The sequence below is a fragment of the Heptranchias perlo genome, unplaced genomic scaffold (genome assembly GCF_035084215.1).
Source record: "Heptranchias perlo isolate sHepPer1 unplaced genomic scaffold, sHepPer1.hap1 HAP1_SCAFFOLD_47, whole genome shotgun sequence".
Lineage (NCBI taxonomy): Eukaryota > Metazoa > Chordata > Chondrichthyes > Hexanchiformes > Hexanchidae > Heptranchias > Heptranchias perlo.
In genome coordinates, this window is record NW_027139484.1 from 3131008 (window position 1) to 3145268 (window position 14261).

At 44.6% G+C, this 14261-nt stretch overlaps 3 non-coding genes across 3 annotated transcripts; all 3 read right to left on the bottom strand.

The window, feature by feature from the left end:
* Positions 1–1157: 1157 nt before the first annotated feature.
* On the bottom strand, positions 1158–1230 carry trnak-cuu (transfer RNA lysine (anticodon CUU)). The gene has a single exon. It is a non-coding gene; the product is annotated as a tRNA-Lys (tRNA).
* A 7999-nt stretch (positions 1231–9229) lies between these two features.
* Positions 9230–9302, bottom strand: trnav-cac (transfer RNA valine (anticodon CAC)). The gene has a single exon. It is a non-coding gene; the product is annotated as a tRNA-Val (tRNA).
* Positions 9303–13401: 4099 nt separating this feature from the next.
* trnav-cac (transfer RNA valine (anticodon CAC)) lies at positions 13402–13474 on the bottom strand. The gene has a single exon. It is a non-coding gene; the product is annotated as a tRNA-Val (tRNA).
* Positions 13475–14261: the final 787 nt, after the last annotated feature.

Here is a 14261-nt window from a genome sequence, read left to right on the forward strand (position 1 = left end):
CAGCGGGTTGTTATGATCTGGAATGCGCTGCCTGAAAGGCCGGTGGAAGCAGATTCAATAGTAACTTTCAAAAGGGGATTGGATAAATACTTGAAAAGGAAAAAAATTGCAGGGCTTCTGAGGAAAGAGCTTATGGGTGGTGAGACTACTTGGATAGCACTTTCAAAGAGCTAGCACAGGCACGATGGGCCGAATGATCTCCTTCTGTGTTGTATCATATTAAGTGTTGCTAGAAGGAGAAGCAACGCATTCCAAGTCAGAACAGAGACAGGAGACTAAGTCAGTTCCCCATTGTTTTTAATCAGACACTAGTGGTTTCCGTAGTGTAGCGGTTATCGCGTTTATTTTACACGCAAAAAGTTCCCAAGCGTAAACAATATGTTGAAACTTGCTCTCCATAAACATCCAGGGAGGCGTTTTTTCTCCTGCCAAAAAGGGCGACAGTGGCTGCTCCCTTCTTCTTGAAAAGCTGCATCTTTTACTTCATTAAACAGATAACTTTGAGTGAGAGAAAACTGATCCTCAGTGACACTCATTTCAAGTTTTATTCCCTTTTACTCTAAAAGGGTATATTGGCCTTGGAAGGAGCGCAGCCCAGATTTACCAGAATGTCAGCAGGGCTCGAAGGGTTAAATTATGAGAAGCGGTTACATACTTGTATTCCCTGGAATATCGAAGGATTTTTAGGATTTTGAAAGGTAGATAGACAAACCCTTTCCGCTGGTGAGGGAGTCTAAGACAATATCACAATATCACAATAGCTGTTTTACGAGTGAAAACGGCCCTACGCATCACTGTGAGCGTAAGAGACGAGTCTCTCGGTGCCGCATCCTGTACAGTGAATGTCAAAACTTTTAGAAGGTGCAGAAAGTGTTAGGGGTTCAAATGCACAAACCTCCAATGGGAATGAGATTTTCTCAGAGGTTGCAGCCTTCCATACTTCTCTTGCCCTTTGCGAGGCACCTGTTCCGGTTTCAATTTACAAACTGGACGAGTTGGTGATCACAGTACAACAGACTCAGCGGTCCCGGGTGAGAGAGAGAGAAATCAGCCCGGGCGCGGCCACAATGTGCGCGGTGACACTGCACGGGAGGTCAGGGGGGAGTCAGAGCTAGGGTTCGCCCCTGAAAGCAAAATAAAAATTTTAAAGGAGAATTCGCCCAACGTGGGGTTTGAATCCACGACCCTGAGATTAAGAGTCTCATGGTCTACCGACTGAGCTAGCCAGGCCTGAATCACCAGGCCACTCTTGTCTATCATTGCAGTAAACTCGCCCCTGGGTGTTCATGTGCAGCAATCCCAACATAACGTCCATATCATTGGCTGTGTTTATCTTTGAGTGTGTGTCCACCTGCAGGTTGATTTTGAACGAATACGAGTGTTTGTGTCTGTTTGCAACATTAAATAAAAGAGGGCATCAGACACTTCCCTCCCTGACTCTGGGGAACCAGTGGGACAGACTTGTTGTTGTGAGAACGCAAATAAAGCATTAATTGCGGAATTATACAGACTCTTATCAGCGCCAAAAGTAGCTTTACAATATACACACTCCAATAAATAAATAAATAATACAGATGCATGTGATACATTTGCAACTAACAGAGTCACGAAACCAGAGATATTATTTGTACCTAATACAAACACTCCCAGATATATATAAACAATCCACGTGCCTTCCATGGTGGTCTCGTGGTTTGGATTCGGCGTTTTTATCGCCGCGACCTCGGTTCGATTCCCGTTGAGGGAATTTGCTGCTCGAAAAAACAATTTCCAATTTTGTGGAATCATCGCAAATTTACGGCATAGAAGGAGGCCATTCGGACCATCGCGTCCGCGCAGGCCGAAAATGAGCCACCCGGCCGAAAATGAGCCACCCAGCCTCATCCCACTTTCCAGCACTCGGTGCGTTGCCTTTTTGGTTACACCACTTCAGGTGCATATCCAAGTATTATTTAAATGTAACGAGGGATTCTGCCTCTCCCATCCTTTCAGGCAGTGAGTTCCAAACCCCCACCACCCTCTGGGTGAAAAAAAAAACCTCTGCTCCCCTCTAATCCTTCTACCAATCACTTTAAATCTATGCCCCCTGGTTATTGACCTCCCTGCTAAGGTAAATAGGTCCTTCACATCCACTCTATCAAGGCCCTTCATAATTTTGTACACCTCAATTAAATCACCCCTCAGCCTCCTCTGTTCCAAAGAAAACAACCCCAGCCTATCCAATCTTTCCTCACAGCCAATATTCTCCAGTCCTGGCAACCTCCCCGTAAATCTCCTCTGTAACCTCTCTCGTGCAATTACATCTTTTTTGACCAGTCTGCCAATTGGGATCTTGTCAAAAGCCTTGCTAAAATCCATGTCGACTACATCAAAGTACTCCAGGTGTGTTCTCACCAAAGCCCTATTTAATTGCAGCAAGACTCCCTTACTCTTATACTCCAACCTCCTTGCAAAAAGGCCAACATACCATTTTTCTTCCTAATTGCTTACTGTACCTGCATGTTAACTTTCTGTGATTTGTTTACAAGTACACCCAACTCCCTCTGAATATCACATTTATTGGACTCTCACCTTTTAAAAAATATTCTGCTTTTCTATTATTCCTACCAAAGTGGACAATTTCACATTTTCCCACCTGCCACTTTCTTACCCAATCACTTAACCTGTCCACCTCCCTTTGCGTCCTCCTCACGGCTTACTTTCCCACCTACCTTTGTATCATCAGCAAACTTGGATACATTACACTCGGTCCCCTCATCTCAGTCATTAATATAGAATGTAAACAGCAATTGCATCATAAATTGTCCGCCCAGGATCGAAAGCAGGGCCGTTCGCGTGTCAAGCGAACTGGTAACCACTACACCACAAAAAACCGCTGGAGACTTATACTGGGCAGAGGGGAACCGACCAGTCACCTCTCTCTGCTCTGATTGGGACAGTTTTACCTCTCTTTAAACAACATCTCTCCTCTCCCACACTAAAATCATGGAATAGAATCATGGACTATTAAAGTACAGAAGGAGGCCATTCGGCCGTGATGCCCTGCCGACTCTTTGAAAGAGCTGTCCAATTTAGTCCCAAAAAACCCAGCCTTTTCCCCGTAACCTTGCAAATCAGTCCTCTTCAAGTACCTGTCCAATTGCCTTTTGAAAGTTCCTATGAAAGCTGCTTCCACCACCCTTTCAGGGAGTGGCTACCAGATCGTAACAACCCTCTGTGTGAAAAAAAAAATCACCTCATTTCCCCTCTAGTCCTAAAAGCTCTCAATCCTTCTCCACGGATGCCTTTTTACAAACATTTGATTCATCAAAACCACACAAGTTACACAGGAAAAAGTCTTCATTTTCAAGTAATTAATGTTCCGAAGGAGCTCCCTAATTTCCCTCTCCTAACCTTATGAATCAGATCATTCTCGTCTGGATCATTTTCCACATGAACCGACCTCCCCCCGTCAGGAAATAGCCATTCTGATTCTGTGACTGTGGCCAGCTTTGTTCGGGCAGTTGGTTTGACAGGGACCTCACACCACACCCTCCTCCCGTGTTTTCTTCCACATCCACAGATTGGGGCCGGGCCTGGACTGATTTTTTTTTCTCTGTCTCACCCGGGGCCGCTGAGTCTCCTACTCAGATCACAAACCAGCTCTCCGACACCCGATCACCAACTCACCCAGTTTGTAAATTGAAACCGGAGCAAGTGCCTCGTCAGAGGGCAAGAGATGTAGGGGAGGCAGCAACCTCTGACATATTCTCAGGCTCATCAGAGAGGTTTGTGTATCTGAACCCCTAATAACCTTCTGCTCCTTTTGAAGTTTTGATCATTGCACACGACGCGGCACTGACAGAATCGTCTCTTGCACTGACAGTCAAGCAAGAGAAGAGTTCACTCGCGAAAGCAGCGTAAAAGTTTAAAACAGAATTCGCCCAACGTGGAGCTCAAACCCTCGATTCTGAGATTAATAGTCTTATGCTCCACCGACTGAGCTATCTGAGCATGGTGAAGTTTTTCCATTTGGTCTGTTATTGCAGCGAGGCGGCTGCTGGCTCCGCCCGAGGGGCTGAATTTGGAATCGGAGAAGGATACAGCTCAGAAGCAGGCCATTCGGGCCATCGCGCCCGTGCCTTGCCGACAAGCCATGTACTAGATTCTCCTGAATTCCAAGGTGTGGAACGAAAGCGAACAACAAAAGCCCCTACATTCGACCGTGGAGGTACAGGCAATTCTCTGAGAAACCGGTTTGTCTATTTCCCGGTGTTTGCCTGTCTCTCTGGCTGTGATTATCTCTGTGCGTGTGGAGCTGCAGGCTGATTTTAAATTAATTAATTTGTTTGTGTATGTTTCTTGCAATAAATAAATGAGGGAATCAGACGCTTCCCTCCCTGACACGAGTGAGGCAGAATTTAGAGCAGGGTTCTGTTTATTGTGAAAAAGGCAATGCAATATGAATTCCGGAATTATTCAAACTCCTACCAGCGCTGAGAACAAGTGTGACCCCGACGTGATTTGAACACGCAGCCTTCTGATCGGCAGTCAGAGGCGCTACTGTTTCCTGAGCCTATTGTACTTTATTCCTATTTAATGACGGGAATATCCGCAGTCAGCTAAAACGAATTAAAAGATGAATCACAGAGAAAGGGAAATCCATGTTATATCTGATAAAATACCAAGCCACCATACCTTGTGGTCTAGTGGTTAGGATTCATCGCTTTTATCATTATGGCCCAGGCTCGGTTCCCAGTCAAAACACAACTTTTGAAAACTTGTTACATTAATCGCATGAACTTACTCAAACTCTGTGGGAAAAAAAACAATCATTGTTTTAATCACCATTAATTAACCGATAACGTTATTTTGCAGAATGAAAGGCGACTGAGGGAAGTTGGAAAACTTTAACAATTTCTTTTATGCGATGAACTTTTAATCCCTTCTCATTTTACACACTGTATTTTTAAGGGCTCGGTTTAAAATGTCCGGTGCTCGTGAGACCACGAAATCGTGTTAAATTTAACAGACCGGCTATTTCACAGAGAAAAAATAAATTTGCCCAACATAATGTCCCCACACTGGATCGAACCAGGAAATTATCACATTATGAAGCAAATGTGATAACCGCTACACTACTAATTTGATTATTAACCTAAAGTTCGATTAACTGCATTGATTCTCTTACATAACTATTCAATTGATCGAAGTTGCACAAGTCACAAAAGAAAAATGTTCATTTCAAGGTTATTAAACTCCAAAATCTGGCCTGCCTTGTTTGGACAGGGGTTGACCCAGACATCACAGCCTCAACAAAACATATTCTCAACACTTCCACTGGGAACAGGAGGAGGCCATTCAGCCCCTTGAACCTGTTCCGCCCTTCAGTTAGACCATGGATGATCTGTACCTCAAATCCATTTACCCGCCTTTGCTCCCTATCTATCGATACCCTGACCCAACAAAAATCGATCGATCTCAGTCTTGAAAGCTTCAATTGACCCCCAGCATCCACAGCCTTTTGGGGGACAGAGTTCCAGACTTCTACTGCCCTTTGTGTAAAAAAGTGCTTCCTGATTTCGAACCTGAATGGCATGGTTCTAATTTTAAGTTTATTTCCCCCTCGTTCTTGATTCCCCAGAGGAAATTGATTCTCTCTCTCTATTCTATCGAATCATTTAAACATGTTAAACACATCGCTCAGACCGCCCCTCAATCTTCTATACTCGAGGGGATACGAGCCCAGTCTATGCAGCCTGTCCTTATAGTTTGACCTTTCTAGCCCCGGTAACATTCTGGTGAATTTGCTCTGCACCCCCTCCAAGGCCAATCTATCCTTCCTGAGGTGCAGTGTCCAAAACTGAACGCAGTTACTCCAGACGCAGTCTAACCAGAGCTTTATATAAATGGAACATAACTTCCACTTCTTTATATTCCAGCCCCTGAGATAAAGGCTCACACTCCGTTAGCCTTTTAAATTATTTTTGGACACATCCGTTAGCTTTTACTGATTTATGGAAATGAACCGTTAATTCTCTCTGCTTCTCCACAGTTCCGAGCTTCTGACCTTTTGGAAAATACCCTGACCATCGGTCCAAAGTGGATTACCCCACATTGAACTCCATCTGCCATAGTTTTGCCCACTAACTTAATCTGTCAATGTCCCTTTGGAACTTTCCAATCGCGTTCCACACGACTTACTGTACCACCCAACTGAGTCTCATCAGCAAACTTGGATATACGACTCTCTGTTCCTTCATCTAAGTCATTGATAAATATGGTGACAAGCTGAGACCCGAGTTACAGATCCCTGGGGGACACCACTAGTCCCATGCTGCCAATTGGAGTATGTACCCATTATCCCTACTCTCTGTCTCCTATCTCCGAAACAATTCTCTACCCATGTCAATACATTGCCTCAAGTTCCAGGCGATTTCATTTTTTCCAACAGTCTCTTGTGTGGAACCTTATCAAATGCCTGTAGCAATTCCATACAAGTAATATCATAGGAAGATAGGAACAGGAGCAGGCCATTCAGCCCCTCGTTCCTGCTCCGCCATTTGATTAGATCATGGCTGATCTGTGATCTAACTCCATATACCCGCCTTTGGCCCATATCCCTTAACACCTTTGATTGCCAAAAAGCTATCTATCTCAGATTTAAATTTAGCAATTGAGCTGGTATCAATTGCCGTTTGCGGAAGAGAGTTCCAAACTTCTACCGCCCTTTGTGTGTAGAAATGTTTTCTAATCTCACTCCTGAAAGGTCCGGCTCGAATTTTTAGACAAAATGGTGGCAAGTTCGCCGGACATCTTGGACAAAATGGCTGTAAGCACGGCGGCCATCTTGGACAAAATGACGGCAAGTCCTTCACGGCTGTTCGACAGGAACAGAAGGAGGCCATTGAGCTCCTCAAGCCTCTTAAATGGGAACTGAAGGCCATTCAGCCTCTGAAGGCTGTTACACAGGAAAAGGAGGAGGCCATTCAGCCCCTCAAGCCCGGTACATCGTTACTGGAGGCCGATCATCCCCTCAAGCCTGTTACATGGAATCAGGAGGAGGCCATTCAGCCCTTCGAGCATGTTATACAGGAACCTGAGGCCAATCAACCCCTCAAACCTGTCAAATAGCAAAAGGAGGAGGTCATTCAGCCCCTCGAGCCTGTTATCTGAGAACTGAAGGCCATTCTGCCCATCGAGCCGTTAAAACAGGAACTAGACGCCAATCAACCCTTCAAGCCTCTAAGGTAGCAACAGGAGGCGGCCATTCAGCCCCTCGAGCAACTTACACCAGATCTGGTGGCCAATCAGCCCCTCAAGCCTGTAAAATAGGAACAAGAGGAGGCCACTCAGCCCCTCGAGCCTGTTATATGGGAACTGAAGGCAATTCAGCCCCTCGAGCCCGTTACACCACACCTGGAGGCTAATCAGCCCCTCAAGCCTGTTACATCGGAACAGCAGCAGGCCATTCAGCCCCTCGAGCGTGTTATACGGGAACTGAAGGCCATTCTGCACCGCGAGCCTATTACACTGGAATAGGATTCGGCCATTAAGCCCCTCGAGCTTGTTGCACTGGAACAGGAGGAGGCCATTCAGCCCTTCGAGACTGTTATAAAGGATCTGGATGCCATTCAGCCCCTCGCGCATGTTACATAGGAACAAGAGGAGTCCATTCAGCCCCTCGAGCATGTTAATGCAGGAACAAGATGAGTCCATTCAGCCACACGAGCCTGTTACACAGGAACAGGATTAGTCAATTCAGCTCCTCAACCTGTTCCGCCATTCAATTCGATCATGGCTGATCTGTATCTTAACTCCATCTACCCGCCTTGGTTCCTTAATTATTAATACCCATGCCTAACACAAATCTGCAATCTTCGTTTTGAAATTTCGTATTCACCCCAGTCCTCAACAGAATGAAGTGCTTCCTGACATCAACCCTGAACGGCCGAGCTCTAATTTTAAGGTTATTCCCCCTTGTTCTGGATTCCACACCAGAGGAAGTAGTTTCTCTCCATCTACCCTATCAACTCCTTTAATCATCTTAAACACCTCAATTAGATCACCCCTTAATCTTCTATATTCAGGGGAATAAAGCCTAGTCTATTCAACCTGTCCTCATAATATAACCCTTCTAGCCCGGCTATAATTCTGGTGAATCTGTGCTGCATTCCTTCCAAGGCCAATATATCCTTCCTGAGGTGCAGTGCCCAGAACTGAATGCAGTTCTCCAGATGGGCTCTAACCAGAGCTCTGTACAGCTGGAACATAACTTCCACCCCTTTATTTTCCAGCCCTCGAGAAATAAAGGCCAACATTCTATTAGCCTTTTTAATTATTTTTGTAACTGTCCACTAGCTTTTAATGATTTCTGTACTTGGACCCTAAATCTCTCTGCTCCTCCACAGTTCCGAGCTCCTCACCATTTAGAAAATTCTCTGATCTATCTTTCTTCGATCCGAAGTGGATGACCTCACATTTCCCCACATTGAACTCCATTTACCACAGTTTTACCCACTCACATAATCTCCCAATATCCTGGGAATGCTTGGTGATTTTGTTTGGTTGGAGAATGCTTGAAATCAGATTGTTATTTTTAAAAGATTCGAAATGATTTTTAACTTGTACAGTTTGAACAAGATCATTATTCCCCGATCAATAAAATGTCTGTGTTTTTCAGATAGCGGCGACAGTTCAGAGATAGTTGCCTTTTTGTCTACTTTAATGAAGTGAAATTTTGCTGATTTAAAATCAGCTGTATTTCTTAGCTTGAAAAAGCAGCTCCTCTGTTGGTGAGGCTTCATTCCCAATGTATCAGTGTTTCCGCTTATCCTGATATCAGTGCAACATTTGAAGGGTTCCAGCCCACTCGTTCGATCCAGTGCCGAATAGTGCTTGCTCTTCAGAGGGTGCCGCGGCTCCGGTTCGATTCCCGGTCAGAAAAGCAACTTTTGAACACTTGTTATATTAGTCGCATGAACTAATTGAAAGGCTGTGGCAAGAAAAAAAAACGATCATTGTTTTCATCACCATTAATTAACCGATAACGTTATTTTGCAGAAAGGCGACTGAGGGAAGTTTGAAATCATTTCTTTTGTGCGATGAACTTTTTATCCCTTCTCATTTTACACACTGTATTTTGAAGGGCTCGGTTTAAAATGTTCAGTGTTCGTAAGACCACGAATTTGTGTTAAATTTAACAGGACCGGCTCTTTCACAGATGAAAAAAACATCTGCCCCAACATAATGTTTCCACCCGGGATCGAACCGGGGACCGTTCGCGTGTGAGGCGAACGTGATAACCACTACACTACGGAAACCTTTGCTTTGGTGGTTAGCCAGAAATTAGAATGACGGCATTGATTCTCTTTCATAACTATTCAATTGATCGAAGTTGCACAAGTCACAAAAGAAAAATGTTCATTTCAAAGTTATTAAACTCCCAAATGTGGCCTTGTTTTGACAGGTGTGGGACGTGGCATCACAGCATCAATAAAGCATATTCTCAACATTTCCATTGGGAACAGGAGGAGGCCATTTCGCCCCTTGAACCTGTTCCACCCTTCAATTCGATCAGAGATCATCTGAACCGCAAATCCATTTACCCGTCTTTGCTCCCTATCTCTCGATACCCTCACCCAACAAAAATCTATCGATCTCAGTCTTGAAAGCTTCAATTGAACATCCACAGTCTTTTGGGGGACAGAGTTCCAGACTTCTACTGCCCATTGTGTAAAAAAGTGCTTCCTGATTTCGAACCTGAATGGCATGGTTCTAATTTTAAGGTTATGTCCCCCTCGTTCTTGATTCCACAGAGGAAATTGATTCTCTCTTTATTCTATCGACTCATTTAAACATGTTAAACACCTCGCTCAGACCGCCCCTCAAACTTCGGTACTCGAGGGAATACGAGCCCAGTCCATGCAGCCTGTCCTCATAGTTTAACGTTTTTATCCCCGGTAACATTCTGGTGAATCTGCTCTGCACTCCCTCCAAGGCCAATCTATCCTTCCTGAGGTGCAGTGTCCAAAACTGAACGCAGTTACTCCAGACGCAGTCTAACCAGAGCTTTATATAACTGGAACATAACTTCCACTTCTTTATATTCCAGCCCCCTGAGATAAGGGCTAACACTCCGTTCGCCTTTTAAATTATTTTTGGACCCGTCCGTTAGCTTTTACTGATTTATGTAAATGAACCGTTAATTCTCTCTGCTTCTCCACAGTTCCGAGCTTCTTACCATTTGGAAAATACCCTGACCATAGGTCCAAAGTGGATTACCCCACATTGAACTCCATCTGCCATAGTTTTGCCCACTCACTAAATTTATCAATGTCCCTTTGCAACTTTCCACTCGCATCCACACTACTCACTGTACCACCTAACTGAGTCTCATCAGCAAACTTGGATATACGACTCTCTGTTCCTTCATCTAAGTCATTGATAAATATGGTGACAAGCTGAGACCCCAGTTACAGATCCCTGGGAGACACCACTAGTCGCATCCTGCCAATTGGAGTATGTACCCATTATCCCCACTCTCTGACTACTATCTCCTAACCAATTCTCTACCCATGCCAATACATTGCCTCAAGTTCCATGCGCTTTCATTTTTGCCAACAGTCTCTTGTGTGGAACCTTATCAAATGCCTGTCGGAATTCCATATAAATAATATCATCGGAACATAGGAACAGGAGTAGGACGTTCAGCCCCTCGTTCCTGCTCCGCCATTTGATAAGATCATGGCTGATCTGTGATCTCACTCCATATACCCGCCTTTGGCCCATATACCTTAATACCTTTGATTGCCAAAAAGCTAACTATCTCAGATCTAAATTTAGCAATTGAGCTGGTATCAATTGCCATTTGCGGAAGAGAGTTCCAAACTTCTACCACCCTTTGTGTGTAGAAATGTTTTCTAATCTCGCTCCTGAAAGGTTCGGCTCTAATTTTTAGACAAAATGGTGGCAAGTTCGCCCGACATCTTGGACAAAATGGCAGCAAGTCTGGCAATCATCTTGGACAAATTGGCCGCAAGTCCTTCACGGCTGTTCGACAGGAACAGAAGGAGGCCATTGAGCTCCTCAAGCCTTTAATATGGGAACTGAAGGCCATTCAGCCTCTGAAGGCTGTTACACAGGAAAAGGAGGAGGCCATTCAGCCCCTCAAGCCCGTTACATCGTTACTGGAGGCCGATCATCCCCTCAAGCCTGTTACATAGAATCAGGAGGAGGCCATTCAGCCCTCTGAGCCTGTTATACAGGAACTTGAGGCCAATCAACCCCTCAAGCCTGTCAAATATCAAAAGGAGGAGGCCATTCAGCCTTTCGAGCCTGTTATCTGGGAACTGAAGGCCATTCAGCCCTTCGAGCCTGTGATATAGGATCTAGACGCCAATCAACCCTTCAAGCCTGTAAGATAGCAACAGGAGGAGGCCATTCAGCCCCTCGAGCACCTTAGACTAGATCTGTTAGCCAATCAGCACCTCAAGCCTGTTACACAGGAACAGCAGCAGACCATTCAGCCCCTCGAGCGTGTTATACGGGAATTGAAGGCAATTCAGCCCCTCGAGCCCGAAACATCAGATCTGGAGGCCAATCAGCCCCTCAAGCCTGTTACATAGGAACAGCAGCAGGCCATTCAGCCCCTCGAGCGTGTTATACGGGAACTGAAGGCCATTCAGCACCGCGAGCCTATTACACTGGAATAGGATTCGGCCATTAAGCCCCTCGAGCTTGTTGCACTGGAACAGGAGGAGGCCATTCAGCCCTTCGAGACTGTTATAAAGGATCTGGATGCCATTCAGCCCCTCGCGCATGTTACATAGGAAAAGAGGAGTCCATTCAGCCCCTCGAGCATGTTAATGCAGGAACAAGATGAGTCCATTCAGCCACACGAGCCTGTTACACAGGAACAGGATTAGACAATACAGCTCCTCAACCTGTTCCGCCATTCAATTCGATCATGGCTGATCTGTATCTTAACTCCATCTACCCGCCTTGGTTCCTTAATTATTAATACCCATGCCTAACAAAAATCTGCAATCTTCGTTTTGAAATTTCGTATTCACCCCAGGCCTCAACAGAATGAAGTGCTTCCTGACATCAACCCTGAACGGCCGAGCTCTAATTTTAAGGTTATTCCCCCTTGTTCTGGATTCCACACCAGAGGAAGTAGTTTCTCTCCATCTACCCTATCAACTCCTTTAATCATCTTAAACACCTCAATTAGATCACCCCTTAATCTTCTATATTCAGGGGAATAAAGCCTAGTCTATTCAACCTGTCCTCATAATATAACCCTTCTAGCCCGGCTATAATTCTGGTGAATCTGTGCTGCATTCCTTCCAAGGCCAATATATCCTTCCTGAGGTGCAGTGCCCAGAACTGAATGCAGTTCTCCAGATGGGCTCTAACCAGAGCTCTGTACAGCTGGAACATAACTTCCACCCCTTTATTTTCCAGCCCTCGAGAAATAAAGGCCAACATTCTATTAGCCTTTTTAATTATTTTTGTAACTGTCCACTAGCTTTTAATGATTTCTGTACTTGGACCCTAAATCTCTCTGCTCCTCCACAGTTCCGAGCTCCTCACCATTTAGAAAATTCTCTGATCTATCTTTCTTCGATCCGAAGTGGATGACCTCACATTTCCCCACATTGAACTCCATTTACCACAGTTTTACCCACTCACATAATCTCCCAATATCCTGGGAATGCTTGGTGATTTTGTTTGGTTGGAGAATGCTTGAAATCAGATTGTTATTTTTAAAAGATTCGAAATGATTTTTAACTTGTACAGTTTGAACAAGATCATTATTCCCCGATCAATAAAATGTCTGTGTTTTTCAGATAGCGGCGACAGTTCAGAGATAGTTGCCTTTTTGTCTACTTTAATGAAGTGAAATTTTGCTGATTTAAAATCAGCTGTATTTCTTAGCTTGAAAAAGCAGCTCCTCTGTTGGTGAGGCTTCATTCCCAATGTATCAGTGTTTCCGCTTATCCTGATATCAGTGCAACATTTGAAGGGTTCCAGCCCACTCGTTCGATCCAGTGCCGAATAGTGCTTGCTCTTCAGAGGGTGCCGCGGCTCCGGTTCGATTCCCGGTCAGAAAAGCAACTTTTGGACACTTGTTATATTAGTCGCATGAACTAATTGAAAGGCTGTGGCAAGAAAAAAAAAACGATCATTGTTTTCATCACCATTAATTAACCGATAACGTTATTTTGCAGAAAGGCGACTGAGGGAAGTTTGAAATCATTTCTTTTGTGCGATGAACTTTTTATCCCTTCTCATTTTACACACTGTATTTTGAAGGGCTCGGTTTAAAATGTTCAGTGCTCGTGAGACCACGAATTTGTGTTAAATTTAACAGGACCGGCTCTTTCACAGATGAAAAAAACATCTGCCCCAACATAATGTTTCCACCCGGGATCGAACCGGGGACCTTTCGCGTGTGAGGCGAACGTGATAACCACTACACTACGGAAACCTTTGCTATGCTGGTCAGCCAGAAATTAGAATGACGGCATTGATTCTCTTTCATAACTATTCAATTGATCGAAGTTGCACAAGTCACAAAAGAAAAATGTTCATTTCAAAGTTATGAAACTCCCAAATGTGGCCTTGTTTTGACAGGTGTGGGACGTGGCATCACAGCATCAATAAAGCATATTCTCAACATTTCCATTGGGAACAGGAGGAGGCCATTTCGCCCCTTGAACCTGTTCCACCCTTCAATTCGATCAGAGATCATCTGAACCGCAAATCCATTTACCCGTCTTTGCTCCCTATCTCTCGATACCCTCACCCAACAAAAATCTATCGATCTCAGTCTTGAAAGCTTCAATTGAACATCCACAGTCTTTTGGGGGACAGAGTTCCAGACTTCTACTGCCCATTGTGTAAAAAAGTGCTTCCTGATTTCGAACCTGAATGGCATGGTTCTAATTTTAAGGTTCTGTCCCCCTCGTTCTTGATTCCCCAGAGGAAATTGATTCTCTCTCTTTATTCTATCGACTCATTTAAACATGTTAAACACCTCGCTCAGACCGCCCCTCAATCTTCGGTACTCGAGGGAATACGAGCCCAGTCCATGCAGCCTGTCCTCATAGTTTAACCTTTTTAACCGCGGTAACATTCTGGTGAATCTGCTCTGCACTCCCTCCAAGGCCAATCTATCCTTCCTGAGGTGCAGTGTCCAAAACTGAACGCAGTTACTCCAGACGCAGTCTAACCAGAGCTTTATATAACTGGAACATAACTTCCACTTCTTTATA